The sequence below is a fragment of the Aquarana catesbeiana genome, linkage group LG05, assembly GCF_042186555.1.
Source record: "Aquarana catesbeiana isolate 2022-GZ linkage group LG05, ASM4218655v1, whole genome shotgun sequence".
NCBI classification, from domain to species: domain Eukaryota; kingdom Metazoa; phylum Chordata; class Amphibia; order Anura; family Ranidae; genus Aquarana; species Aquarana catesbeiana.
Window position 1 is genome coordinate 537,667,237 of NC_133328.1, and position 26,714 is coordinate 537,693,950.

Consider the following 26,714-nt stretch of genomic DNA (forward strand, 5'->3'; position numbering starts at 1 on the left):
AGATTTAAGCGTGTTATTGCTAAGAATTACAGGCCTAAAATGCCAAATTTCTATGCAAAACAATTGTACCACTTTGAGACGCAAAAATCTGACATAATCATACCACCAGGGAGGTTAATGTCAGGACAATCCCAATAAACTTAGCTACAGCTCCTGGAAGTTTATACACATTTTCAGGTGCTACTATTGTTTAGATTATTCTAATTTATACAGGAAACGTGACATTGAGTGACATTTAAATATGAAGCCGTGGCTAAGAACACGGATATAATGCAAGAAAACTGAGCATACACCCAAGCTGCAGCCAAACCACAGCGCACCAGACCAGTGTGTACTCGGTCTTAGTAAATCAGCCTCAATGTATCTGATTGTACAGTAGACACCACGCACTAGAGCACACAAGTATGCAATGCTTGCTGTATGACGTCTTCCAGTCTTGATACATTTGGTGAGGTCATTACAAGGAGTGGTCATAGCAGATATGGGATTTCCTTTTTCAGATTGGCTAATGTACTAACAAAATGCAATTTGGAACTGACCAGAGTTTACTGTAGATTGATTCAGCACTAAGCTGCTGTATGAACACTCACATTTTCCCTTTGTTTAGACAGACCAAATCTTGTAACATCTTTTGGTAACTAAATAACAATTACTCTCAGTAGCTAAATTTATTTCCTCCAGCTGAATAAATATTTATGAGCTTTAGCTTGTCCAATGTGTAAATATTTTTCTGTACTTCATACTTATCCCTGTCACAGGCCTGAGGTCGCAGATGCAGGATGCGTCCACTTAAGAGGTTATTTAGATCACAGGAATCATTTTCTATCTAGAGTGATTTTACAAAGTCCCATTTAAATTAATTTCAAAAATCGTTTTTAAATCTAATTTAACTTTGAAAATCATTCTAAGAAAATCATTCTAATTGCTTTATACTAAAGCCGGCCATAGACGAATCGAAACTCCAAGGAAAATTCTTGGTCGTTCATTTTCTGCATCATTAGTGTGCCAGCTGCGATGTGCGATTTTCGTGCCGCAGTCGAAACTGCTGGATTATGATTAGAAAAGCAAGACAAATGATGGCACAATTATATGCTTCATTTTCATTTTTCGATCGACAGAATGTTTGGTTTTTGACTAGTTGATAGGTCAAAGTCTGTTGGCAAAGCAAACGATTTAAAATAGACTTCTGTGCATTCCAAATATACTATATTAAAAAATTTTTAATAGAAAATCAGAGAGGGGTAAATACTTCTTGTATTAACCAAACTATTATTGGGTTTACTTTCAGACCTACAAAAAATTAAGAGAAGATTTTACCAACAGCAACAAACATGCCAGTGTTTTTTATTGTGCCTTAGGAAATTAAAGGGTTAGTCCATCCAACAGTGCCATTTCATTTACATGGTGAGCGGAGTCACCTGCTACCACACTCCAGTGGTGAGATCTTCCTCCGTCATTTCCCAAGACAACTCTTAAAATCTTTTTTCCTCTCGCTATAAAAGAGATAATCCCATTCTTTCTGGTGAACTATCCACGACATAAAATAAAGAAAAGAAAAAAAAAAAAAACAAGCATGGAAACAGCAGTAATAGGTGTGCAGATCTGGGACCTAAAGCACACCCTTTAGTATCTACAAGGCAAAACAAAGTGTAGGTGATGCTGCTCTCAAGAACCAAACAAAGTAAGCGTTCACATTATTTGACATTGCTGTATCAAAAGTGATAACATTGAAAACAAATTACAGATTGGCAAATCTGTGTACACTTGAATACACATGGACTGTTAAGATGATATAAAAAAAGAAATGTACTGAAATAATGCACTCAATATTGACTCAGCAATTCTAGTTTTACTACAGTAAAATTTGGTTGCTAATGCTGCAGCCTTCATCCTCCAGAATGTCTCAATTAAGCTGAACTCCAGGGACCTGGAAAATTTCACCATATATGCGCCCCCCCCCCCCCCCCCCCCCAAAAAAACACACCTCTTTTACTTCAGCAGGTTATATACACCACTGCCAACATCACAATACTATTGAACCCCTTGTAGTTGTAATAGTATGACCCCGAGTTGGGTGGTGGGACGATGTGGACGCGTTTCCCATCAATTGCCCCTCTGCAGTCCATTGATCTCCCGTGATGGCAGATAGCACATGTTGTCACACTGTGTGCATCTTCAAAATTTGGCTTTTCAAGAATATGTCAAAAAAGGTGCAAAAAATTTTACGATCCAAAAAACACGAAAAAAGTTTGGTATTTGGAGGTGTTTTAAACTCTCCCTAAAACATCAATGATGTTCTTCATTTTGTTTTGAACATCATTGATGTTTTTCTGGATGTTTTCCAAGTCCCTATTACACCCCATGATCCCCCCGATCAGGATCTGGGCACTCTCACTGGTGAAATGACCTGGATCCACATCACGATCACCTAAAAATATAGAAAATAAAATACACCATGTATTATAAATATGCCAGCATCCATCTCTTACCTGAGCCTGTGGTCGCAGACACTCACCTGATGTGGTGACTATTTCGATTACATCTCCTTCCTCCTCCTGTTGGCTTTGGTAGATTTCCCCTTCTTCCTGAGGTGGGGGGTCTGTGGTCTCCTCTGATGAGTGGTGTCTTCTGAGTCTTTTCTTCCCTATGTAAAAAAAAAATAGGTATACTTAGCACAGATATTTGATGGCAGAAATAGGAATATGAAACATTGCTTGGAAGTGGGGTACAATTGTGTATTTTTGCAGAGTTCCAAGATGAAGAAATATTTTTTACCTTTGTCAAGCTTGAATACTTACCTGTTTTGTATAGGCTTCGCAGATGGAGACACCCCTATAGTATACACTGGAGCACCTGTGTGGGTCCCCTAATAAAAAGGGTGTTCTTGTGTCCCACACTAGTGCTCCAGTGTCCAGATGTGTAAACAGCTGCTGAGTGTCCTCTCCTTACACAGAATCTAGTTTGCATTTCATTCTAGTTACCAACCCATCTACACACCCAAATGATTTTAAGAGAAGTAGGCTAGCAAAAATGTCTTCAAATGCATATGGCCAAAACATGGTGTTTTCTATGCCGAACGAACAATGTTTACAACGAGCGAACAATGTGCCCATGAACATGAAAGTTGCCATTTTAAACTGTACAACAGTAAAGAAAAGCACATGGAGCAGCACAAACGTAATAAAAGTAAAGAATAGTAACACAGGACAACTACTTACTTTTTTGCAGCACTCTCCTGATCCTCCTATACTGATTGTGCTCCCTTAATTTGAGGTCCGACCACCGCTTCCTCAGTTGATCTTTTGATCGTCGTACCCCAAAATTCCAGTGCAGACTCTTCACAACCTTAGTCATGATCTTGGCCTTTCTGACATTGGGGTTGGGGTAAGGTCCATACTTCCCATCATAGTTGGCCCTCTTCATTATGTCAACCATCTCCAACATCTCCCCAAAGGACATATTTGAGGCCTTAAATCGTCTCCTCCGGGACCGGGAGGTTTCAGGCTCCGTGCTTTCCTCCTCCTCGTTGCTGTAATTAGCACGCACCTGCTGTGTCTCCGCCATGTGCTCTTCCCCCACTGCGCCGAACAAGAAGGGGTGGGGAATAGACTAGAAAGAACGTCAGGGGCGGGCAGAGTTTCACGCATGCGCAGTGTATATAAAGTGTAACACATGTGCATACTACGTACGATCTGTGAGCGGAATAAGGAGTATTGGAGGCGCCGATCGTGATAACGAAGGTAAGATTTCAAATTGGGCCTATACTGCTTCTAGATTGAGGCCTGTATTTGGACAAGTTTAGAAGACTTTAGGCTGTCATTAGGGTTTGTCTTGTGTTGTGTCTTGCAGAGAAAATGGATCTAGTCAATGATCATGACTTTATGCCAATCTTCATAGATATGTTCAGGGAGCTGCCCTGTCTGTGGCAGGTAAACCACCCTGATTATAAGAACCAAACAAAGAGGAAGGCAGCGCTGGATCAATTGCTGCAATTTGTGAAGTCGGTCATCCCCACGGCAGACATCACCTATTTGAAGATCCTAATTGGTGGCCTGAGGAGCACTTATCTAAGAGAGCACAAGAAGGTCCAGGATTCCCAGAGATCAGCATCAGCAGATGACATTTTTCTCCCCAGGCTGTGGTACTATGACAGACTGCATTTTCTGGCAGGCCAGACTGAACCCAGGCCAGCACTCTCCAGTCTTCCTTCCACGCTTCCTTCCCCCCCAGCTGAGGCTTCTGACGCCCAACCTGGGCCTTCCAGGCAGCAACATGTGGAGGAGCCCAGCTTAAGCCAGGTATAGCATTCTGCTAAAGATTTCTGGTTGTCCAATCAATGATGTTAAATAGATGTTAGTTTGGAGTACTAATTTCTGATTGTGATTGATGAACCAAAAAATAAAACGATGTCCCTTTTTCATACACATGAAAGCCAGGAGGTGGCCGGGCCAAGCAGGCTGCCTGATACCCAGGTCCCTCCCCTCCGCCTTCAAAGAAAAAGTGGCAGGAAGAGGAGTAACCTGGAGGAGGCTGCAATTGGCCTATTTTGGAAGGCTACGGAGGCCCTCAGAACACCCCACACTGCGGAAGAGGATTTTGCTGAGCTAACTGCCTGCAAAATGATGCAAATGGAGGAGGGCCAATGCCTCTTATGTGAGTTTATAATTTTAGAAGCGCTAAATAAGGGGTTGAAGGGCCAAGTCACATGTGAAACCCACTTTTGTCAGCTCACCCATGGTCCTCCTCCTCCACGTCCTCCTCCTCCTCCTCCTCCTCTTCCTCCTCCTCCTCCTCCTCCTCCTCTTCCTCCTACTCCAGGTCCTACTCCTCCTCCTGACACAACACCACCACCAGAGCCACAGCCGGGAAGGAAGCCTGTAAGGAAGACCAGAGAGTGATGACCTGGGTTCAGTCTGGTCTCGCCAAAGATGCAGGCTCTTGTATGACCACAGCCTGGGGACAATACATGTCATCTGCAGCTGTTCATGATTCTCTTGGACTTCTGGACCAGACTGCACTCCCTTAGATATGGACTCCTCAGGCCACCAATTTTGCAGTAAAATAATTGATGTGTGCCCTGGGGGGTCAAAGGCTTCACCAATTTCTGCAGTTTATCCAGCATTGCTCCCTCTTTGTTTGGTTCTGAGCCCTTAATAAAGGAATTTTTGTTTCAATTATACTCGCCTATGTGTGTTTTCCTTCAAAAAGGACAGTTTGTTTGTGAGGAGGCACGTACATTTCAAAAATACAATGTGAAATTAACAAGAGACACCAACACCAAGCAATCTCCTTGAGATTAAATAATACAAGATAATAATGGTGTTGTGGTAACTTGACACACAACACACACCCAAAAATATTCGGGAGTAAAAACCAAAAAAATAAATAAAATAAATAAAAATCAGGCTTGAAAAAAATACAAACCAAAAAAAATATATATACCGTATTTATCGGCATATAACACGCACAGGCGTATAACACGCACCTTCATTTTAGGAGGGAAGTTTCAGGAAAAAAACTAATTTTAAATAAACAACTTTGAAGCAAAATAAGGGTCAGTGCCCATCAATGCAGCCTCACAATTGCCCATCAATGCAGCCTGATCAATGTCCATCTACAGCCGCAGATTATTGCTTCCTCAGAGGGGACAGGGAGGGGGGTGGGACAAGTGTCATCAGATTGCATACAATCTTCTGTGTAATTGGCATCCTCTTTAATACAAAAGCCCGCCTCCTGGACCGGCTTCTATGATAGACAGAACACTGGTCCAATGCCGGCCCAGGATACGGGACTTCCTATTACAGAGGCCACTGAGTAAACAGGAGATTCTCGCTGTATGTAATCTGACGGTGCTCATCCCACCCCCTCCTGGTTCCCTCCTAGGCAGCCCAAATTGCAGTATCGGCGTATAACACACACACACTATTTGCACCCAATTTTCAGGGTGAAAAAGTGAGTGTTATACGCCAATAAATACAGTATATCTTTTTTGTCAGATGTGACAAATCAAAATATATTGATGAAATCATGCTAAATAATAAAGAAAGAAGTTTGTGAGAACTCTGTGTGAATATGAGCAGCAAAACTACTTCATTCTTCTAGCATTATAAAGAAGAAGAGAGTGCGCTGCATTAAACAATTTAAAACATTGCAGCCTGCCAAAAGTGCTATATCCATTCCGAACGCTAAGTTTACCAGACCGAGCAGTTCCGTCTCGGAATTTCTTCTGAGCATGCGTGGCACTTTGTGCATCGGAATTGTCCACACACAGTCGGAATTGACGCAATCGGATTTTGTTGTCGGAAAATTTTATAGCCTGCTCTCAAACTTTGTGTGTCGGAAAATCCGATGGAAAAAGTCCGATGAAGCCCACACAAGGTCGGAATTTCCGACAACAAGCTCCGATCGCACATTTTCCGTCGGAAAATCCGACCGTGTGTACAGGGCATTACTCTTTGCTGAAATAATCTATCTGTATATACCACAAAATCAATCTGCAAGTTTAGAAAAAAAACAAAACGTATGCTTAAAGGCAATATGTGCCAAGGGTAAAGTAAGTGAACAACAGTTTTTGTTTTTAGGTTTGTTTGTGTTTTTTTTTTTTTTTTTTAATATCTGTAAATGTTTTATGAAAGTTTTTAAAGAGAAGTACATAGCTTTCACAAACATGTAAAATGATATATAAAACAAGATAGTAATATGTGCGTATGAATAAAGGCTGTATGAATCGGGAAATGTGAACAGTTTTATTTGCCTAATACATTAAACTTTAAATAAATCATCTCATAAAATTACCTTTGTTTTACATTTGCAGTAGAAAGGCTGAATGTATGCAAATATTCAAGGAATTGTTTGTACTTGAGAGATTATGAGCCATGCAAAACATTGTCAAAAATGGAAATGCAACCACTAATGTGAATTAATCAATGTGGTGTATTTATCAATGTGGAATAGACAAATGGCAATGCAAAGTTTTGTTTTACAACCAAAGATCAATATATCAATGATGTCATTAATAATTATCTGAAGTGAAAGTTCTAAAGGCAAAATTTAAATTTTGGATAGAGTGGAGATGAATTAGAACACCTATTAGGTTTGTATTGCTGTCTGTGCCCCCTGTTAGGGATATTCACCCTCTCTATTTGTCCTGTTTACCATTATCATTGAAAGTAAAAGAAAATCCCAAATTTTGGGTTGTACACACTAAAATAATAGCGGGGAATCCGTCCAATGGGGACACTAGTTCTGGTTACCTGGGGGTCCCCAAGGAATCCTCTTAATTTTCAGGGATTTTCTCTAACTTTCTGTTTTGGTTATAGGACAGGAAGTTAAGGGACAGCTCCCCAATAAAACACAGATGGAAAAAAAAATAGACTGACAGAGGTTATAACCCTGCCTTACTCGATTCAAGAAGAAAATTCAAATTCAATTCAAAAAGAAAAAGTTATTTGTGCCTAAAACCAACAGGGTAAGAAACTGCAAAGATATCCAAAAGCATCTGACAGAAGTAAACTCCTGAAAATAAAAATTAACAAATAATATCTTTCTATAGTGTGTACTTGCCTTAACCCAAAGCACCTAGTGTGATTTCTGTCTGCTGTGTCATTCCTCTGCACTTCTGCTACTCACTTCTGATAGTCTATGTGGGCACCAATCAATCTCTTCTCTATTTTTGTCCCCAAGTGAACCCTGTTCTGAGATACGATATGCATGCACCGCTTTAAAACCACTTCAATACAGGGCACTTTCACCCCCTTCCTGCCCAGCTTTCAGTGCTGTCGCACTTTGAATGACAATTGTGCGGTCATGCAACACTGCACCCAAAGTAAATTTTTATCATTTTCTTCCCACAAATAGAGCTTTCTTTTGGTGGTATTTGATTACCACTGGGGTTTTTATTTTTTGCTAAACAAACTAAAAAAGACCACTGACGGGCACTGATGAGGCAGCACTGATGGGCACTGATGAGGCGGCACTGATGAGTTGGCACTGATAAGGTGGCACTGATAAGGAGGCACTGATATGTAGAATTCATGGCCACTGATAGGCGGCACTGAGATGCAGCACTGATGGGCACCAATAGACGGCACAGATATGCAGCACTGATAGGCGACACTGATGGGCACTGGCAGGCGGCACTGATGGGCACTGGCAGGCGGCACTGATAGGCACTGGCAGGCAGCTGTGATGGGCACTGACAGGTGGCTGTGATGGGCAGCACTGATGATGAGGTACTGACAGATGTTACTGCTGGACACTGGCACTGTGGTGGGCACTGATTGGCACTGTGGTGGGCACCTACATCAGTTTCTGATGGGCATTGATTGGCAGCTGATGGGCACCTTTTTGGGTGCTGTGCCGGCACATCGGATGAGACTGTGCTGATAATCAATGTGCTGATTATGAGCACAGACCCCCCTCTGACAGGGAGAGCCGCCAATCGGCTCTCCCTGTCAGCGCAAACTGAAGAATGCTGTTTACTGGCATTTACTGGTTCAAGCGATGATCAGCTGTGATTGGTCACAAAGCACCATATCATGATCAGAGATGCAGTGTGCCCAGGGTTGGCCCAAGACATTGTGCTGCCTGGGACCAAGAATAAAATGCTGCCCCCCCCCCAAAAAAAAATCACGCCCACCAAAAGGCCCCCATATCCATTATTTTATATCATGATAATTAAAGCTAAAATGAAATGTATCAGGAAGTCAGATTTACATGCAACAGTGGTGGTGATGGTGGTGGTGGGGGGTTCTGTCCAATGCAGCTGTGGTGGTGGGGGGTTCATTCAGAGGCAGTGGTGGTGGTGGGGGGGTTTAGTCAGAGGCAGCGGTGGTGGTGGGGTTTCAGACAGAGGCAGATGTGGTGGTGGGGATGGGATCAATGGCGCTGGCACTTACTTGCTTACAGTGTTGGTCGTGCCTCCAGCGATGCCTTTTCCAACATGGGGTCTCCGCTCACAGCAAAAAGCTCCTCTCCTTCACACTGTTGGATGTCAGCTCGACATCTGACTTTCTCCTGCAGTTTCTGCCTCTTGTCCAGACGTGGCATTTGTCTGCAGCAATGGGGGGGAGCCGCGAAGAGTATGGGCAGGCAGTCCACTGTGTGGGTATGGCAGCGAGTGCTCTGGCCAGGGCTGGACTGGGACAAAAATATGGCCCTGGCCCACTTTACTCCAAACACCTGGTGTTAGCGCTTCAATCATCCCGACACCATGGTTGTTATGGTTGTTATGGTGTCAGGAGGATTGAAGTGCATTATTTCTATTATTACATTGTAATATAAAATTTAATTGTTCACCATAATGCAGAATCAGTGGCAGCCCTTAGCATGTCACTTGCCACTGTCGCCTGCCACCAGATGCAGTGTGTCACTTGCCACGTCACTTGTCAGCAGATGCAGTGTGTCACTTGCCACGTCACTTGTCAGCAGATGCAGCTTGTCACTTGCCACATCACTTGTCAGCGGATGCAGTGTGTCACTTGCCACGTCACTTGTCAGCAGATGCGTGTCACTTGCCACGTCACTTTTAAACAGATGCAGCTTGTCACTTGCCATGTCACTTGTTAGCAGATGCAGTGTGTCATTTGCCACGTCACTTGTCTGCAGCTGCAGCTTGTTACTTGCCACTTTCTCCTGCCACCAGATGCAATTTGTCACGTCACTTGTCAGTAGATGCAGTGTGTTACTTACCACGTCACTTGTCAGCAGATGCAACTTATCACTTGCCATGTCACTTGTCAGCAGATGCGTGTCACTTGGCACGTCGCTTGTCAGCAGATGCAGTTTGTCACTTGCCGCTGTCTCCTGCCAGCAGATGCAGCTTGTCACTTGCCACGTCACTTGTCAGCAGATGCGTGTTACTTGCCACGTCACTTGTCAGCAGATGCGTGTCACTTGCCGCGTCACTTGTCTGCAGATGCAGCTTGTCACTTGCCACGTCACTTGTCAGCAGATGCAGCTTGTCACGTGCCACGTCACTTGTCAGCAGATGCGTGTCACTTGCCACGTCACTTGTCAGCAGATGCAGCTTGTCACGTGCCACGTCACTTGTCAGCAGATGCGTGTCACTTGCCACGTCACTTTTAAGCAGATGCAGATTGTCAATTGCCATGTCACTTGTTAGCAGATGCAGTGTGTCATTTGCCACATCACTTGTCAGCAGCTGCAGCTTGTCACTTGCCATGTCACTTGTCAGCAGATGCAGCTTGTCACTTGCCACATCACTTGTCAGCAGATGCAGCTTGTCACTTGCCACGTCACTTGTCTGCAGCTGCAGCGTATCTCTTGCCACTGTCTCTTGCCATCAAGTGCAACTTGTCACGTCACTTGTCAGTGGATGGAGTGTGTCACTTGCCACATCACTTTTCAGCAGATGCAGTGTGCACTTGCCATGACACTTGTCAGCAGGTGCAGTGTGTCACCTGCCACTATCTCCTGTCACCAGATGCAGCTTGTCACTTGCCACGTCACTTGTCAGCAGATGCATGTCACTTGCCAGGTCACTTGTCAACAGCTGCAGCTTGTGACTTGCCACGTCACTTTTCAACAGATGCAGCTTGTCACTTGCCATGTCACTTGTTAGCAGATGCAGTGTGTCATTTGCCACATCACTTGTCTGCTGCTGGAGCATGTCACTTGCCACTGTCTCCTACCACCAGATGCAACTTGTCACGTCACTTGTCAGCGGATGCAGTGCGTTACTTGCCACGTCACTTGTCAGCAGATGCAGCATGTCATTTGCCATATCACTTGTCAGCTGATGCAGCTTGTCACTTGCCACGTCACTTGTCAGCAGATGCAGCTTGTCACTTGCCACGTCACTTGTCAGCAGATGCGTGTCACTTGCCATGTTACTTGTCAGCAGATGCAGCTTGTCACTTGCCACGTCACTTGTCAGCAGATGCGTGTCACTTGTCAGAAGATGCGTGTCACTTGTCACCAGATGCAGCTTGTCACTTGCCACGTCTCCTGCCACCAGATCGAAGGGGGCCAGGTGGGATGTACGGGGCCCCATGATTTCTAACAGCACCCCTGATGCCCACTGTAGTGGCTGTCGTGTCCGGACCAAGAAGGGACTCTGTGGACAGGGGAGGAGAGAGAGATACACTGCGCCCGCTCCGCTGCTTATTTCAAGGGGACCGATCAGGCTTGTGTACTCCAACTTCCTGGTAGAGGTGGAACGCACGATGAGGTGGACCTGATGTCATCAGCCGGAAATGATTCAAGACATGGGAGGCGACGTGGCCATCATCTCCGGCTGGTGACATAACGTCCGCCCCATCGTGCGTTCCAGTCACCATGAAGTGGGAGTTCACAAGACCAATCAGTCCCCGTGAAATAAGCAGCAAAGCGGGTGGAGCAAGTTGGCTGGTGGGCGGGATTTTGCCGCCCCTCTGAATGTGCCGCCCAGGACCCATGGTAGGGCCTGCCCTGAGTGTGTCAGACTGACACACAGCACCTCCAATCGTGGCTGTTGCATGCAACTGTTTTGCATGCAACAGGCTTAGGAAGATAGTTCTGACATACTTAGATGATGTATAGAACATACATCATTTACTTGCTAGAGGTTTCTCCTACAGATCTTTCCCTTACTTGATACTAAGTTACTTTAGCATAATTATTACTCTGTCTAGCGACTGTGTCTAAATTTACCTGTGTGCTCATTTACAGTGTGTTCAACCCACCAACTATTCTGACCCATATCAATATATTGAGTTCATCTACCACTAAATGGTCTTGTGTCTATTTTCTGGTAGTAACCCACAGCCAGGTTAAGGGTATCTAAACTTGTGTCCTTATACGTGCTTGCAGTGACTTTTATTCAACCAGGTGTGCCAGAGGGGCTGAGGTTGTTCTTGTAGTCGAGGTGCAGAACAGAGAACCCAATATTACCAAGCGACTCCTTCTGGGGTAGCGCTAGAGTGATACAAAGCAGAGCCAATTTGTGACTCTCACTGACTGGCCAGTGGCTTAAATTCCCTGGGTGAGCAATACAGCTTGTAGTCTTTGTTCAATACCAAGAAATTGTTTTTCACATAATTGGATTACTGAAGCAAATATTTACACCATTTACTGTGTGCAAATTCTCAACTGCTTTAGATTTAGGGGTACTTATTTCAAGTAATTGCAAAATGAGCAAACCATGTGACCAGGCAGTGGGAATAGCCAATAGAATTCTAGGATGCATCACTAGAGGGATCACCAGCAGGAAGAAGGAGGTCCCCCTATATTCCCCTATATTGATCTTTAGTGAGACCTCATTTAGAATACTTTGTCCAGTTCTGGAGACCTCACTTACAAAAAGATACTGATAGAATAGAACAAGTCCAGAGACGGGTAACAAAAAATGGTGAAAGGTTTGGGGGATAAAACATACTGAGAGTGACTTCAGGAAATTAAAGCGGAGTTCCACCCAAAAGTGGAACTTCCACTTTAAGCACTCCTCGCCCCCTTACATGCCACATTTGACATGTCATTTGAGGTGGGGGAGTGGGTGCCTAGTTTTGATTGGAACTTCCTGTTCCACTTTCTGCTTCTGACTACAGCTGCCTAGGCGACTCCTCCTCTCCCCCTAGGCAGCCCCTCCCTCTCGGGCAATCTTCTGGGACACGTCACAGGTCCCAGAAGATTGCCTGTCCACTAGGAGAGTGCAGCGTGACTCGCGCATGCGCAGTTTGCGTCCGGTGTGAAGCCGTAAGCTGTCATGGCCAGGTGCCCACAGTTTCTATGGAGGCACCGCGGAGAGGAGGGGGAGAGGAGCGAGGCTCCATGCGGCCGCATTGCTGGGCCGTGGGACAGATGAGTATCTGTTTATTTACTTTTTGTAGCTGCTGACTTTGAATAAATGAAAAAAAGCCTGGAACTCCGCTTTAATATGTACAGTAAAATCTGGAGGAAAGAAGGGAAAGGGGAGACATGACTGAAACCTTTAAATTATAGGTGTGCACAGCCTGTTGCATTAGGGTGTGCACCTCAAAGCTCAAACACATGCTTGTGTATATATAGGAAGGCCGGTATGGTGGCCTGAAATTATGGGAGGAGCCTGGGGGGTATTTAAGCAGACCACCCATGATGGTCTGTGTTGGTTCCAGTGCACAGACTCTTCCAGCTCACCTCATGGTCGTGAGTCTGTGCATTTGATTGCAAGTGCATTGCGGCTTCTCCGTTCATGGTTTTCGTCGGCAGTTCCCGCTGACTTTTGCAGGTAGGGTTCACACTTTTTTGGAACATGTGCAATCTTGCGATTCATTATGCTTCCTATCCTGCATCCCTTTTGTTGAAAAACCTGCCACCGAGTTGTTGTCGTTCATGTCCCAACATCATTTGGCACAGGCGTAGTACATTCGTAGGTTCTTCTGCCTTGTTTGTCATCCCATCTGCAAACATAGGATTCATTTGTAGATCGAAACCTCCTAGCCGCTGTCGGTTGTTGTCCGATATCACTTAACATAGGATTCACTGTCCATGGGGTTGCCGTCTCATTAATCTGGAGATGAGCATGTATTGCTTGTACGGGTTCCGTGGCTGATTGAGGTGGTAATTAGACCCACCTGGTGCTCCTTGATTAGCCTGGGGGGTTGAGTGGCTGGTTGTGTTTGGTTTCAGAGCTAGGGGTGGCATACACTCTACAACCTCCTACTGCATTGGCCAAGTCGGCCCTTGCCTCAGCTTACGGCTTCATAGTTCTTACTTTATCATTGTATGTATGACATGTATTCGTACTTACTGCCTAGCTCTGTTCCTCATTTGAGCCCAGTCGCATCCACAACGTAACAACTCGTGGTAGCCCTCCGATCAGCACCATCCATATCTAACCGACTAGGTGATACGAACGATACGAATAGCACGTAAAGCCACTTATGAATCAAGTCGCATCACCGGCGCATGGTCCCAAACCTGCGTCTCACAGACCACACCTCCTACAAAACCCCTACACCTCCTACGGTACACTCACTTCACCTAACTGACCCCCTACACCTCCTACTGGATACCAAGCACACACCAAACAGCCGATCTGAATCTAGTCGCATCATCGGCACAATGATTCAGATCCTCGGTAATACAAACTTCAAAGTATCAGATCCATTTAACACTACTTACTACCGAATCGTACCGAATTAGTTTTATACATTCATAACCAATTCGTATCAGAGTCATCTCTCGTTACAAACTGATTTGTAGTAGACATCGTTTCATACGTTCAAACCATTGTCTATCATGTTCCCCATTTCGTAAAACTGTCGTCACCTTATGTCGTAAGTCCCTTGCCTCATTCTCACTGCTTCGTAGTAATTGCACCATATCATTCGTAAGTACTCGTACGCATGCGTTGGGATTTGTACCTCGTTCGAGCCCAGTCGCGACTCGTGGCAGCCCTCTGCTTGGGATCATTGGTATCTAGCTGCCTAGGCGGCATGTATGTTACGAATCACATAACCCACTCACACTACAGCCACTTTCGAAACAAATCGCATCAGTGGCATATGTCCCAAATCCTTTCGCCCTAAAATACCACACCTCCTACGACACCTACTACAAAATACTCACACCATACAGCCGATCCGAGTCTTGTTGCATCATCAGCGCAATGATTAGAATCCTCGGCACTACAAAACACCAACAGCCGATCCGAGTCTAGTCTCATCATCAGCGCAATGGTTCGGATCCTCGGCAATACAACTTCACCAACTGTAATAAATCAATCAGTGTGGCGCTAGAAATTGAAAAATATAAAACAAAGAATTGTGCCAGGAATTATTAAAATAAACTCAAAAAAATATATATTGCAAGTTGAATAATACATTTGAGAAAAGCAAATCTAAAATAAGGCAACAACCATAGTCGTGAAATACTCAAATAAACTAATGATGAATAAAATAAAACCAGCAATTATCCCAACAAAAAGAAAAAGATCCAAAAAAGAAAAAAATGAGAAAAAAAAGGAAAACTAAAGCAATGTCCCAAAGTGATCCTTAAGAAAATCCATAAATAGTGTGCCTCCACAGGAGAAAAGGTGAATTGCCTTACCAAAAAGCCATGACTGCTGCTAGCAGTCTCTCCTAGCACAAGGAATTTTTGAAAGTCTCCCCAGAACTTATAATTCTCCAAGACAGCTGTTCTTTCTATTCACACAGTCCTTAGGTTTGATGGCTGCATTCAGTTTCTTTTTTTTTCAGGCTTATTTTCCCCTGTTGATCCTGCCAGTAACACACTTTCATTCCTAGAGTGATAATGATCACTACTAGACTATCTTTTACATACCTCCCAACATTTTGAGACCTCAAAATGTTGTCTTGGAGAATTATAAGTTCTAGGGAGACTTTCAAAATTCCCTGTGCTGTGAGAGACTGCTAGCAGCGGTCATGGCTTTTTGGTAAGCAAGCTACCTCACTTTTGGGTGTTGACCTGAACACATGTTGATTTGTATTAGGAAGATTGGAGTCACTTTTCTCCTGTGGAGGCACACTATTTATGGATTTTCTTAAGGATCACTTTGGGACATTGCTTTAGTTTTCCTTTTTTTTTCTCATTTTTTTATTTTTTGGATTTTTTTCTTTTTGTTGGGATAATTGCTGGTTTTATTTTATTCATCATTAGTTTATCACTATTTGAGTATTTCACTACTATGGTTGTTGCCTTATTTTAGATTTGCTTTTCTCAAATGTATTATTCAACTTGCAATATATATATTTTTTTGAGTTTATTTTAATAATTCCTGGCACAATTCTTTGTTTTATATTTTTCAATTTCTAGTGCCGCACTGATTGCATTTATTATATTGGAAGTTTTGTGGTATTGAAACTTGGGGTGCTGGCTGCTCCACACTCTTTATTTTTTGCTAATTATTGAGCGCAGCGTTGACCTTAGGGTCTTTTTTTCTTTTTTTAACTTCACCAACTGATCCGAGTCCAGTCGCCTTTCCGGCTCAACGATTCGGATCCTTCACAAAACAGACCCCACCGGTGCTCAAACCCCAGCCCAGTTTGAACTAATCGCATCACTGATATGAATACAGTGGTACTTAGTATTCAGATCCCTGGCCTTACGTTCTTTGACAAGCATAAACATACGCATCTCACTCCATCCATTTGTACAATCCTGCGCACGGTCATTCCTACATACTCAAAATTTCCACTAACTTTGTTTTTTCGCCTTTCTGCAAGTGGCTCAAATCGGCCACTCATCATCTCCAGTAGCAACTCAGCTGCTCACCTATTCTCTATCGCTTTCCCCTTTTAGGTCAGTAGAGTTCCAGTTGGTCCATCCTGTACCAGGTTTGGACAGTATTTCCCTCAGAAAAAAAACAAAAAAATAAAATTGCCGAGGGCTTGCATCTTCACCAGGGGGCTAGCTACTGCCCCGAACAGCTCTTTGCAACCCCCCCTTCTCAAAACAAACTTCCTATGTCACCTTACTACAGGTTCCCAGTCGACCCAGTTCTCGACCCCAACCAAGACTTCACAACTAGGGCATCAAGTCAGGTGTGTAGTTCAAAGGGATCTCCCCTTTCTCTTAAACACTCTTTTCACGACATATTTTTACTTCACATACACAATTCGACTTGCTCCTGAGGTGATAGTAACTGTCACATACTTCTATGCACTTCACTCTGTTTTCGAAGCGAGATCCTTCACCACGCAGCCAAGGTCGCCTAACGTCCAGCTTGCTGCAGTGCAAGCATTAGCAGACCGAACATACGTCAATAAACTACAGATCGCAACATTCCTACTTAGAATACCAGACTTCAGCTACCTGCCCCAGTCGGCTCTGGGGGGCTCTGGTTCATTAGTCTGTGCCAAGCACAGATGGGCACCTGAGCTATCGGTTACCTAGCCAGTCACCTCCTGGCTCACGTCAGTTGTCACGCATTCTTTTAAGTTTTCTAAAGTCACACTCAACAGCGCTCGCATGCAAATTAGCTGTCACTACACCTGTCGTTCCTTATCCTGTCCTTGTTTTCCTTCTGCCTTTCCATCTTATCTACCCAAACGCATCTATCCCCTCCTACCTTTGCAACTTACCTTAAACACGTTGGGTCTCTGTGAAAGGAAACCTAGGGAGCTGGTAAGCGGCAGTATTATCTGTGGTGGAGGCACTTTTTTCAACATACCCTCACACTCATCACGTCCAGTGTTGGAACTGCATGTCACTATTTATGGAAAATCTTTAATCCATCCCCTGGAAGAGTGTCTACATCAGTGGACTTTTTGATTTTTGGAATAATTAATTAATTTTTTTTGTTTGTCTGTTGCAACGGACCTATACATTCAAATATAAGTTTTTATGGAATGTTTTGATATATTTTCTCACCATTTTACTGTGCACTGATCACGGGTGTTAGTGAATACTTTTCATATATAAGTATATTGGCATGACTCACAAAGATTCATGCGGGGAAGTATAATATACAGCGCAGCTTATTATTTTGTAAAGTGGATGGTGTCAGTAGGGCAGTGGATGGTGTCAGTAGGGCAGTGGATGGTGTCAGTAGGGCAGAGATTGGTGTCAGTAGGGCAGAGATTGGTGTCAGTAGGGCAGTGGACGGTGTCAGTAGAGCAGTGGACGGTGTCAGTAGGGCAGTGGACGGTGTCAGTAGGGCAGAGATTGGTGTCAGTAGGGCAGTGGATGGTGTCAGTAGGGAAGAGATTGGTGTCATTAGAGCAGTGGATGGTGTCAGTAGGGAAGAGATTGGTGTCATTAGAGCAGTGGATGGTGTCAGTAGAGGAGTGGACGGTGTCAGTAGGGAAGAGATTGGTGTCAGTAGAGCAGTGGACGGTGTCAGTAGGGAAGAGATTGGTGTCAGTAGAGCAGTGGACGGTGTCAATAGAGCAGTGGACGGTGTCAGTAGGGCAGAGATTGGTGTCAGTAGGGCAGTGGATGGTGTCAGTAATTTTTATTATAATATAATAATTTATTTTTATTTTTTTGAATAAGGACAATTAGGCCCCTTTCACACTGTAAGGGAAGAGAAGAGATTGGTGTCAGTAGAGCAGTGGATGGTGTCAGTAGGGCAGTGGATGGTGTCAGTAGGGCAGTGGATGGTGTCAGTAGGGCAGTGGATGGTGTCAGTAGGGAAGAGATTGTGTCAGTAGGGCAGAGATTGGTGTCAGTAGGGCAGTGGATAGTGTCAGTAGAGCAGTGGACGGTGTCAGTGGGGAAGAGATTGGTGTCAGTAGGGCAGTGGATGGTATCAGTAGGGAAGAGATTGTGTCAGTAGGGCAGAGATTGGTGTCAGTAGGGCAGTGGATAGTGTCAGTAGAGCAGTGGACGGTGTCAGTGGGGAAGAGATTGGTGTCAGTAGAGCAGTGGATGGTGTCAGCAGAGCAGTGAACGGTGTCAGTAGGGAAGAGATTGGTGTCAGTAGAGCAGTGGACGGTGTCAGTAGAGCAGTGGACGGTGTCAGTAGGGCAGAGACTGGTGTCAGTAGGGCAGAAATTGATGTCAGTAGGGCAGTGGATGGTATCAGTAGGAAAGAGATTGTGTCAGTAGGACAGTGGATGGTGTCAGTAGGGAAGAGATTGGTGTCAGTAGAGCAGTGGATGGTGTCAATAGAGCAGTGGACAGTATCAGTAGAGCAGTGGATGGTGTCAATAGAGCAGTGGACGATGTCAATAGGGCAGAGATTGGTGTCAGTAGGGCAGTGGATGGTGTCAGTAATTTTTATTAGTTGATATAATTTTTTTTTGAATAAGGACAATTGGGCCCTTTTCACACTGTCAGACCATTCAGGTCCGCCTGTCAGTTTTGTCGTTGGACCTGAACGGGCGCTCCATGCTAGTCTATGGAGCGACGGATGTCAGCGGTGACATGTCCGCTGACATCCGACCTGGTCCGATCCGCTAAAATCAGACGGATGCCCCTACATTTTCTAAGATATCCCTTAGGGGGCTTTGCTGAAATATCAGGGGCTTATACAGGGGAATCTGCCCCACACAGGGTGATTAGGGTGTTCCCAGGCACACATGGCACACCTTGTGCGCAAGCCTATGCTTTAAATACATCAAGGGGCTGAATAAGGTTCAGGAAGGCAGTTTTTCCAAAATCAAGAACACGGGGACATAACCTCAAACTAACTGGAAGAAAGTTCAAAACTAATTTTAGAAAGTATTATTTTACTGAAAGGGTAGTTGATGATTGGAATAAACTTCCAGCAAAGGTAGTGAGACAGTCAACAATAAATGGCTTCAAACATGCTTGGGACAAACATGGATCTATATTCAGACAATAAAGTTAACAAAAAAAAAAATGGGCAGACTCGATGGACTACTCTGTCTTTTTTATGCTGTCACTTTTCTATGTTTCAATGTTTATAAATCAGCCTCAATATATCAATGTTCCTTAATTATTCTAGCTTTGTTAATTGTTTAAGATGAGTAAGTAACAAGTCCTCTCTCCTTTCCTTATTACATCATTCTATATGATCTAGCAAGCGATTATTTTTTTCCTAGACAGTGTGGAACTAAGTGACTGGAGATCCTAGACATAAATGCCACCCTCCATATTGCTACCCACTGTTTCTACTGTAAAATGTGGCCATGACTATAAGTTAAAGCAGAACTCCGGGCTAAAGAAATATTGTCTAAATACAAAAAGAATAAGTATTCTTACATGAATCTTGGTGTCCTTCACATATTTTTTCTATAATTGGCAGTAATCCATGTACTTTTCCTCTGTGCAGGAGTTTACTGTAATAAAGACTGGTCACTGCTGTTATCTCTCATTGTGTAGGGTGACTAGCCCTAGCTCTGCCCCATCTTGTAGGTTTCTGCAGGCAGCCTGTAGTGGGTGGACCTGCAAGCATCACAGTGATGATGTCACTGCTACTTTTACAAGGTAATATCATGGTTAATAAAGTCAGTTGGTGCAGACAAAGTGGATTTAGTGTATACTGAAAGATATATTTAAATTTAGTTTTTTCGTGTCTGGAGTTCAGCTTTAAACACAAGGTTAAGGTGATACTAAAGTCTCAGTTGTTTTCATTTGAAAATAACAAATATGTTATACTTACCTCCTCTGTGCAGTGGTTTTGCACAGAACAGCCCAGATTCTCTTCTCAAGTCCCTCTTTGGCACTTCTGGCCCCTCCCTCCTGTCGAGAGCCCCCACAGAAAGCAGCTTGCTATGGGGGCACCTGAGCCGAGCTGCAACCCTGTGTGTCCATTCAGACACGGAACCACGGTCCGGCCCTGGCCCCTCTCTCTCCTCATTGGCTCAATGACTTTGACAGCAGTGGGAGCTAATGGCGCACCGCTGCTGTCTCAACCAATCAGGAGGAAGAGTCCCAGCCAGCCGAGTTTCTGGTGCAACATCCCTGGATCTAGAGGAGGCTCAGGTAAGTATTAGAGGGGCTGAGGGGGCAGCTGCACACAGAAGGTTTTTTATCTTAATGCATAGAATGCATTAAGATAAAAAACCTTCTGCCTTTACAACCACTTTAAGGAACCATTGGGCTTGTAAAAAAAAAAAAAAAAACTCAGAAGACATTCAGCACTTCATCGGTGTAAAAAACAGTATGGCCTTCCACGAATTGATAACTGATTCCTGCTAAAAATGTTTAATTCCCTGTCAGTATTACTTGTGATTATATAATAAATCATAGTATTGGCCACAGTCATTCTGGCATGAGTTCTGTATGTAAAAGGGGCATAGTCAGATAATAATTTCAGTGTACAGAACAAAACTAACATGCCGTACAATACAAACAAATAGGAATTATACTGTCTGGGAAACCTAATGTTGCTGTTTGCATTTGTACACACACTAAGCTTGGATCCATTGTATATCGGCAGAAGTATGCAGTAGAAAGTATCATTTTCCATTCTGTAGCAAAGCTTATATTATCAAGAGACTAGAAGTTTCAGGGAGAACTGATGACCTACCTGAGAAAAGGACAGTTAGTAGAAGCCATGATACTGCAGAACGCCTCCAGAGTGTGTCATATTGAGTAGACGAGAAAGATGTATTATGAAATATGATGGGGACCTCATCTAAACACTATTCCAGGCAAAAAACCTTCAAAACTGAATTTCAGAATTTCTAGTATTGCATTGATTTTCAGTTTTGTGTAGAATGAACAATTTATTTTTATTTTTTTTTCGTTTTAACATTTTGAAACTGACTGATTATTAGTTAGTTTAAACATGTATTGGTAGAAAACAGGATAAGGCACAAAGATGAATAATAAGGTGCTCAACTATATTTGTTTTATTGCTGAAAGCCCCCCTGCCAGTGCTGCTGAACCCTCCTGAACTACCTAGACTACCACTGTAGGGTAAGAGAAAACAGGCTTGGGCTTCCTCCAACACCAGATGCCTGCCTCTCATGACTCTGTTATTGAAAGACCCTCCTGATACACAAAACTAGGTTTCTATTAGGTTACTGAGTTTCTGAGATATCCTAGTACTCTGACATAACCCAGTCTCACTATTACTTGCTTCCTGTACCTCCCGAAGCAACTCAGCTTTAGGGACCTCTGCTATAACCCTGTATCCCCTGGGTCATCCGTCCCTCCAATGCTCAACATTATGGTGCAACTGGATGGACAGAACTGATCTTCTCTGTAATAACTTTATTATGCATTATGGTCATCTGGCACTTTTGCATCTAAGAAGCGTATTTGTTGTCTTTCTGTAACATCGTGTATCCTTGTTCTCATGTTTTACCTAAACTATGTACAGTTTATATTATATTCGTTGTTCTTTTTTCAATAAAATATTTGAACAAGAAAAAACAGGCTTCTTCCCACAACACATTGCTGGTGCCTGACAGACCTAATGTAAGGCCTGAACACTGCCCAAGGGCATAGCATATATAATTGCCAAACAGGCCATATTGTAATATATTGTTATTAAAAAAATATCTTTCCTTTTCAAACTGTAGCAAGGTAATTTTCTGTAAAGTTCTATGCAATATGGCATTCTGAATGCATTTTGTACACAGCTGTTGTACACAACACCCCCAGGAATGTAATTTCCTGCGTGGATGAAGAACTCTGCACTGTACAAGTCAAGCTTTAGGCATCCTCTGCAACAGAAATGTAATTTTTAGTGAGAGTGAGATGGAGTTTCAATTGGAATTTTCCAACCTGTTCTGTCAAGTAGGGAGCTCACACATTGATCAAAAATCTGCTAGTCCCTTCTGGATTGACTGAATTTCAATCAGTGTATGGACAAAAAGAAATGTATAGCTCTGAATCTGTAAGACCCAGTGGCACAAACAATGGCATTATTTTATTTTTTACAATCTTACAGCACAACTAAACTGCATCTGAGCACCAAAAACTGAAAACATTATTTATTTCATTTGTAATATTCAAAGCAAATTCCTCCATCCATGCTTGTTTCCGTGCTTTATTTTGTGATAAATCACTTTGAAAAACAATCCCCTAGCATTTCTGGCAGAGGTCATCTTGAGTAAGGGCAGATGATTCATGTAACATTTACCTCCTGGAATCTGTCGTTCCTTAGCTCAGGCATGCAAGCAGGAGGGTGTGCTTAGCTGAGAAAACCCCTCCTCCCCTCCTGAAGACTCCTGGGATGTATGACATCATTTGCCTAGGCCTGTAAACCAAGAAGTAACTGAAGGAATGTAAAAAAAAAAGATGTTTAAAACAACAAAATATTATATACTTTCCTATCTACTAAAGCTAGTAGTAAAAATAGCCAATACTGATTGAGAGAGCCTACTAAGGTTTACCAAGGTTACTATTATTCAGTTCTGTTTTTATCCTAAATTTAATGTACTAACATTTATTTCAGATGATAAAAGGAATTGTTCACTGATTTGGAACATATTACGTCTAGCTCTTAAAGTAAACTTGTTCTTTGCCTTTTATGTCCTAAACAATGGGTTCACTTTAATGCTGGTTTCCACAGCTACTTACACATACCTTTCCTTTGATGCCCAGCTTCTCTGTAAGCCTGGGAAAAATATTTTGTGTGTCAGGGTATGGGAGTGCATGTAATGTGTTTTCCCTTTATCCCACTTTTGTGTTGGGCAGGGCCGATCCTCGGCGGGTGCGCGGGGTACACCGCACGCGGGCGCTCCAGAGTGCTCCCCTCCCCTCCTCCTCTCCTTGTCTGTGTCCAGAGGGGGAGTGCATGTAGTGGGTTCTGTGGATCCCCATCCCGCTTGCTCTATCTACTGGCAACTGACAGGAGTGGATCAGAGAGGGAGAGACTGTGCACCACCGCCGCTGTTATCAACGGGAAGAGGGCTCTCTGTGTTTACTGCCCTGTCAGAGGAGGAGAGCAAAGCAGCCAGAAATCAGAGCGGCCGTGTCTCTGAGTGGAGAGATAGCAGTCGCGGGCTCTTCTTTACCCCCTCCCTCTCCTCCTTGCACTGCTGTACTAGTGAGCGATGCTTGCCAGCACAGCCACCCACTATGTTTCTTCTCTCTTCTTCATATTGGCCAGGGAAGAAATACAATAAAAAAGGAGGAGAGAAGAGGATTGTGGGACATGTAGTCCCAAGGACTGGCGGCCCCATTGTAACCCAGAAACTGCAGCCCACACAGCATGCCCAGCTGAATGGAAGAGGGGGAGAGAGAGCCAGGAGCCCGGGAAAGCTTTCAGGGAAGTGCACCCAGGACTCCTGGAAGAGAACAGTGCTGAGGGGATGCCATCAGAGAGAGAGAACCTTGCTGCCCTGCACCAGAGGGAAAGCCACACAGCCTGGCGCCATCCCTGGTGGAGAAAGGAATGGAGTCATTGCCAGAATGATCTGAGCTCTACCCAGCGGAGTCGCCACGGGCAACCCATAGTGAACTGACTCCTGATCAGAGGAACCATTGTTGTTGTATCGCTGGGTCAGGTGAGAGGGCCAGTCGGCCATTATCTACTGCCATCTATAGGAACTGCAGTCTCTGACCATCTCCTGTAGTATGTCTGTAGTCCCTGACCATCCCCTGTAGTATGTCTGCAGTCTTTGATCATCTCCTGTAGTATGCCTGCAGTCTCTGACTGTCTCCTGTAGTATGTCTGCAGTCTCTGACCATCTCCTGTAGTATGCCCATAGTCTCTGACCAGCTTCTGTAGTATTCCCGCAGTCTCTGGCCAGCTCCTGTAGTATTCCCGCAGTCTCTGACCAGCTCCTGTAGTATTCCCGCAGTCTCTGACCAGCTCCTGTAGTATGCCCGCACTCTCTGATGGTCTCCTGTAGTAGGTCTGCAGTCTCTGACCATCTCCTGTAGTATGTCTGCAGTCTCTGACCATCTCATGAAAAAACGCTTTTAGTGACTTTTGCCTAAACAATAGTCTTCATTTTTGCATAATAATCACCGTCCAGTTCTGCACCAAAGATGTATTTAATTCATCTCCAATGTTTTCTTTTATAGTGACATATTTACTTTCTGAAAGTGATTATTGATATGTTGCCAAATTATCTAACATTTCATAAGTGAGTTAGTTTATAGTCCAGCAGATGTGTGAGCTATTTCTGAAAAAAAAAACAGAATTAATTAAATAGTTTTTAATCAAGTCATTCTTGAAGGATCTTCTTACATTGCTTCCAGTTTACACTTAATTATATTTTCTGTAAATAACATTTAGAAATAAGAGTAAAAAAAATCAGACCACATGCTGAGGTTTGTTTCATCTGTAAGGATGCTTTTGCCTGTTCTTCTATTAAATAAGGGACTGAACTCTTGCAGCTGTGCTCAAAAAAGCAAGAAAGAGGCAAAGGACAAGTCAACAATACTGCAACCTTTTACCTATTACCGACTTACCGTGTCTTGTTTTGCACTGTTCCTTTGTCTCTGTCACACGCAGGGAAAATTCCTATCACTTTCCACTGTCCAAAGTACATGAAAGTGACCAAATAAAACGATTACAGTGTGGACACAGCAATAAAAACAGATTTTACTACTTACAGCAGGTTTTGAATGGGTCTGGGCAAAAATTAAAACCAGAAATGTAAAATACTTATGTAATCAAGGGATGTAAGCACGTAGCTAGGTTTCGTTCATGTCAGGGAATTTTCAGTGTAACCACCCTGAGGTGCCTGGAATTGTGGATGGTCCAAAATGCTGGGTTGAGGTGCCTCTCCATGTATCTAAATCTCATTATTGACCTATTGTTGTGATGGGCATCATGACTTGCTAATAGCAAGTCTTTGGAGGCAGGACAGGGTGCACCCAGGCTTTTGATCCATCAACCCAGGAAGCATCTGTATTGAAAAACCAAGCATTCAGGCACCCAGGGTTCTTACATTTTAATTGGACCTGACATACAGGCACCTGGAAATAGTTGCTTTGTTCTGACAGTGGATTAGGTTAGCATTTTACACTTTGGCTATTATTTTGCAGGTTTACCAATATATAACTTTTGACTTTAAAACTGTCATATGCTGCTTTAAATAATTCATATCTATAGTCAGTAATTGTAACCTACTGTACATTGGGACAATCTGAGAACACTCATAGTAAGCAGTATTCAGAATACTTTCTGTAAGTACACATATATCTAAACAACAATTTTTGAAAAGTAATTTGGACCTTAGCAGATGGACAGTGAGTGGGTGAAACTGTAAGCGCTTTTATTTTTCCTTTAAACATATTTCCATTATTGAAACCACAATGGTAGTTGAGATATTGTAATGCAGGAAGTATCCTTGTGTAACTGACCAAATCGTCTCTGTTCCTAATGCAATCTGAGAATTAATTGTAGAGGTTATTTGAATAATTTAGAGTGCCATGTTTCTTTGAAAGGTTTAAAATCCAGCTGCCAAGACAAAACATTTGGAATACTACTTTAAATAAAAGAAACCTTTAAGAAAGAAGGTAAAGCTTTAACTCAAAATTTTACTACTGCACTAACTTTCATAAAAATAAATAAAAGTGCTATTTGCCTAAGGTCAGTAAATGTCTCCTTCAGTGCCTGTGCAGTGAAAACCCTGAAACCAGACAAGATCTTAATTATTTTATAATAATTGTATCTGTTAGTGGAAAGGTTATGACTAGGGATGGTCCAGATGTTCGAACTCGAACATCGGGTGTTTGTTTGTTCATAGAACAAACGAACATATGGGGCTCTCGCAGCAAGTTCGCCCGCCGAGGAGCGCCCCATAATGGACTGCAAGATCGCAGTGCATTGACGGCTGCTGATTGGCCAAAGCATGCACCTGACCTGCATGCTTTGGCCAATCACGAGGCAATGTGCTGTGAGAGCCATGATCGGCCAAAGGCAATCATGGCTCAGGGGCTAAGTCCACGCCCCACACTATATAAGGCTGCTGTTTACACGGCAGCCGTATATAGTGAATGAAAGGAGATTAGGCAGGTAGTTAGTGTAGTGTGCAGTCAGTCAGAGTAATATATATAGTATATATATATATATATATATATATATATATATATATATATATATATATATATATATATATATATATATATATATATATATATATATATATATATACTGTATATTTAATACAGTTGAGAGTATATAGTACAGTTAGTGTAGTATATATTATACAGTTCAGAGTATATAGTACAGTCCGTATATGTAATACAGTTCAGAGTATATAGTGCAGTCCATGTAGTATATATAATACAGTTTCAGAGTATATAGTGCAGTCCATATAGTATATACTGTATAGTTGCATAACAAGGTAAAGTTTCATTACTTTGTTATGCAGTTCTTTTGACTGTTTTTTTCTACCTCCTCATGGTTCAGTGTCTAGCCTGCTTAGTGCATCCATGTAAGAGCTAACAAACTC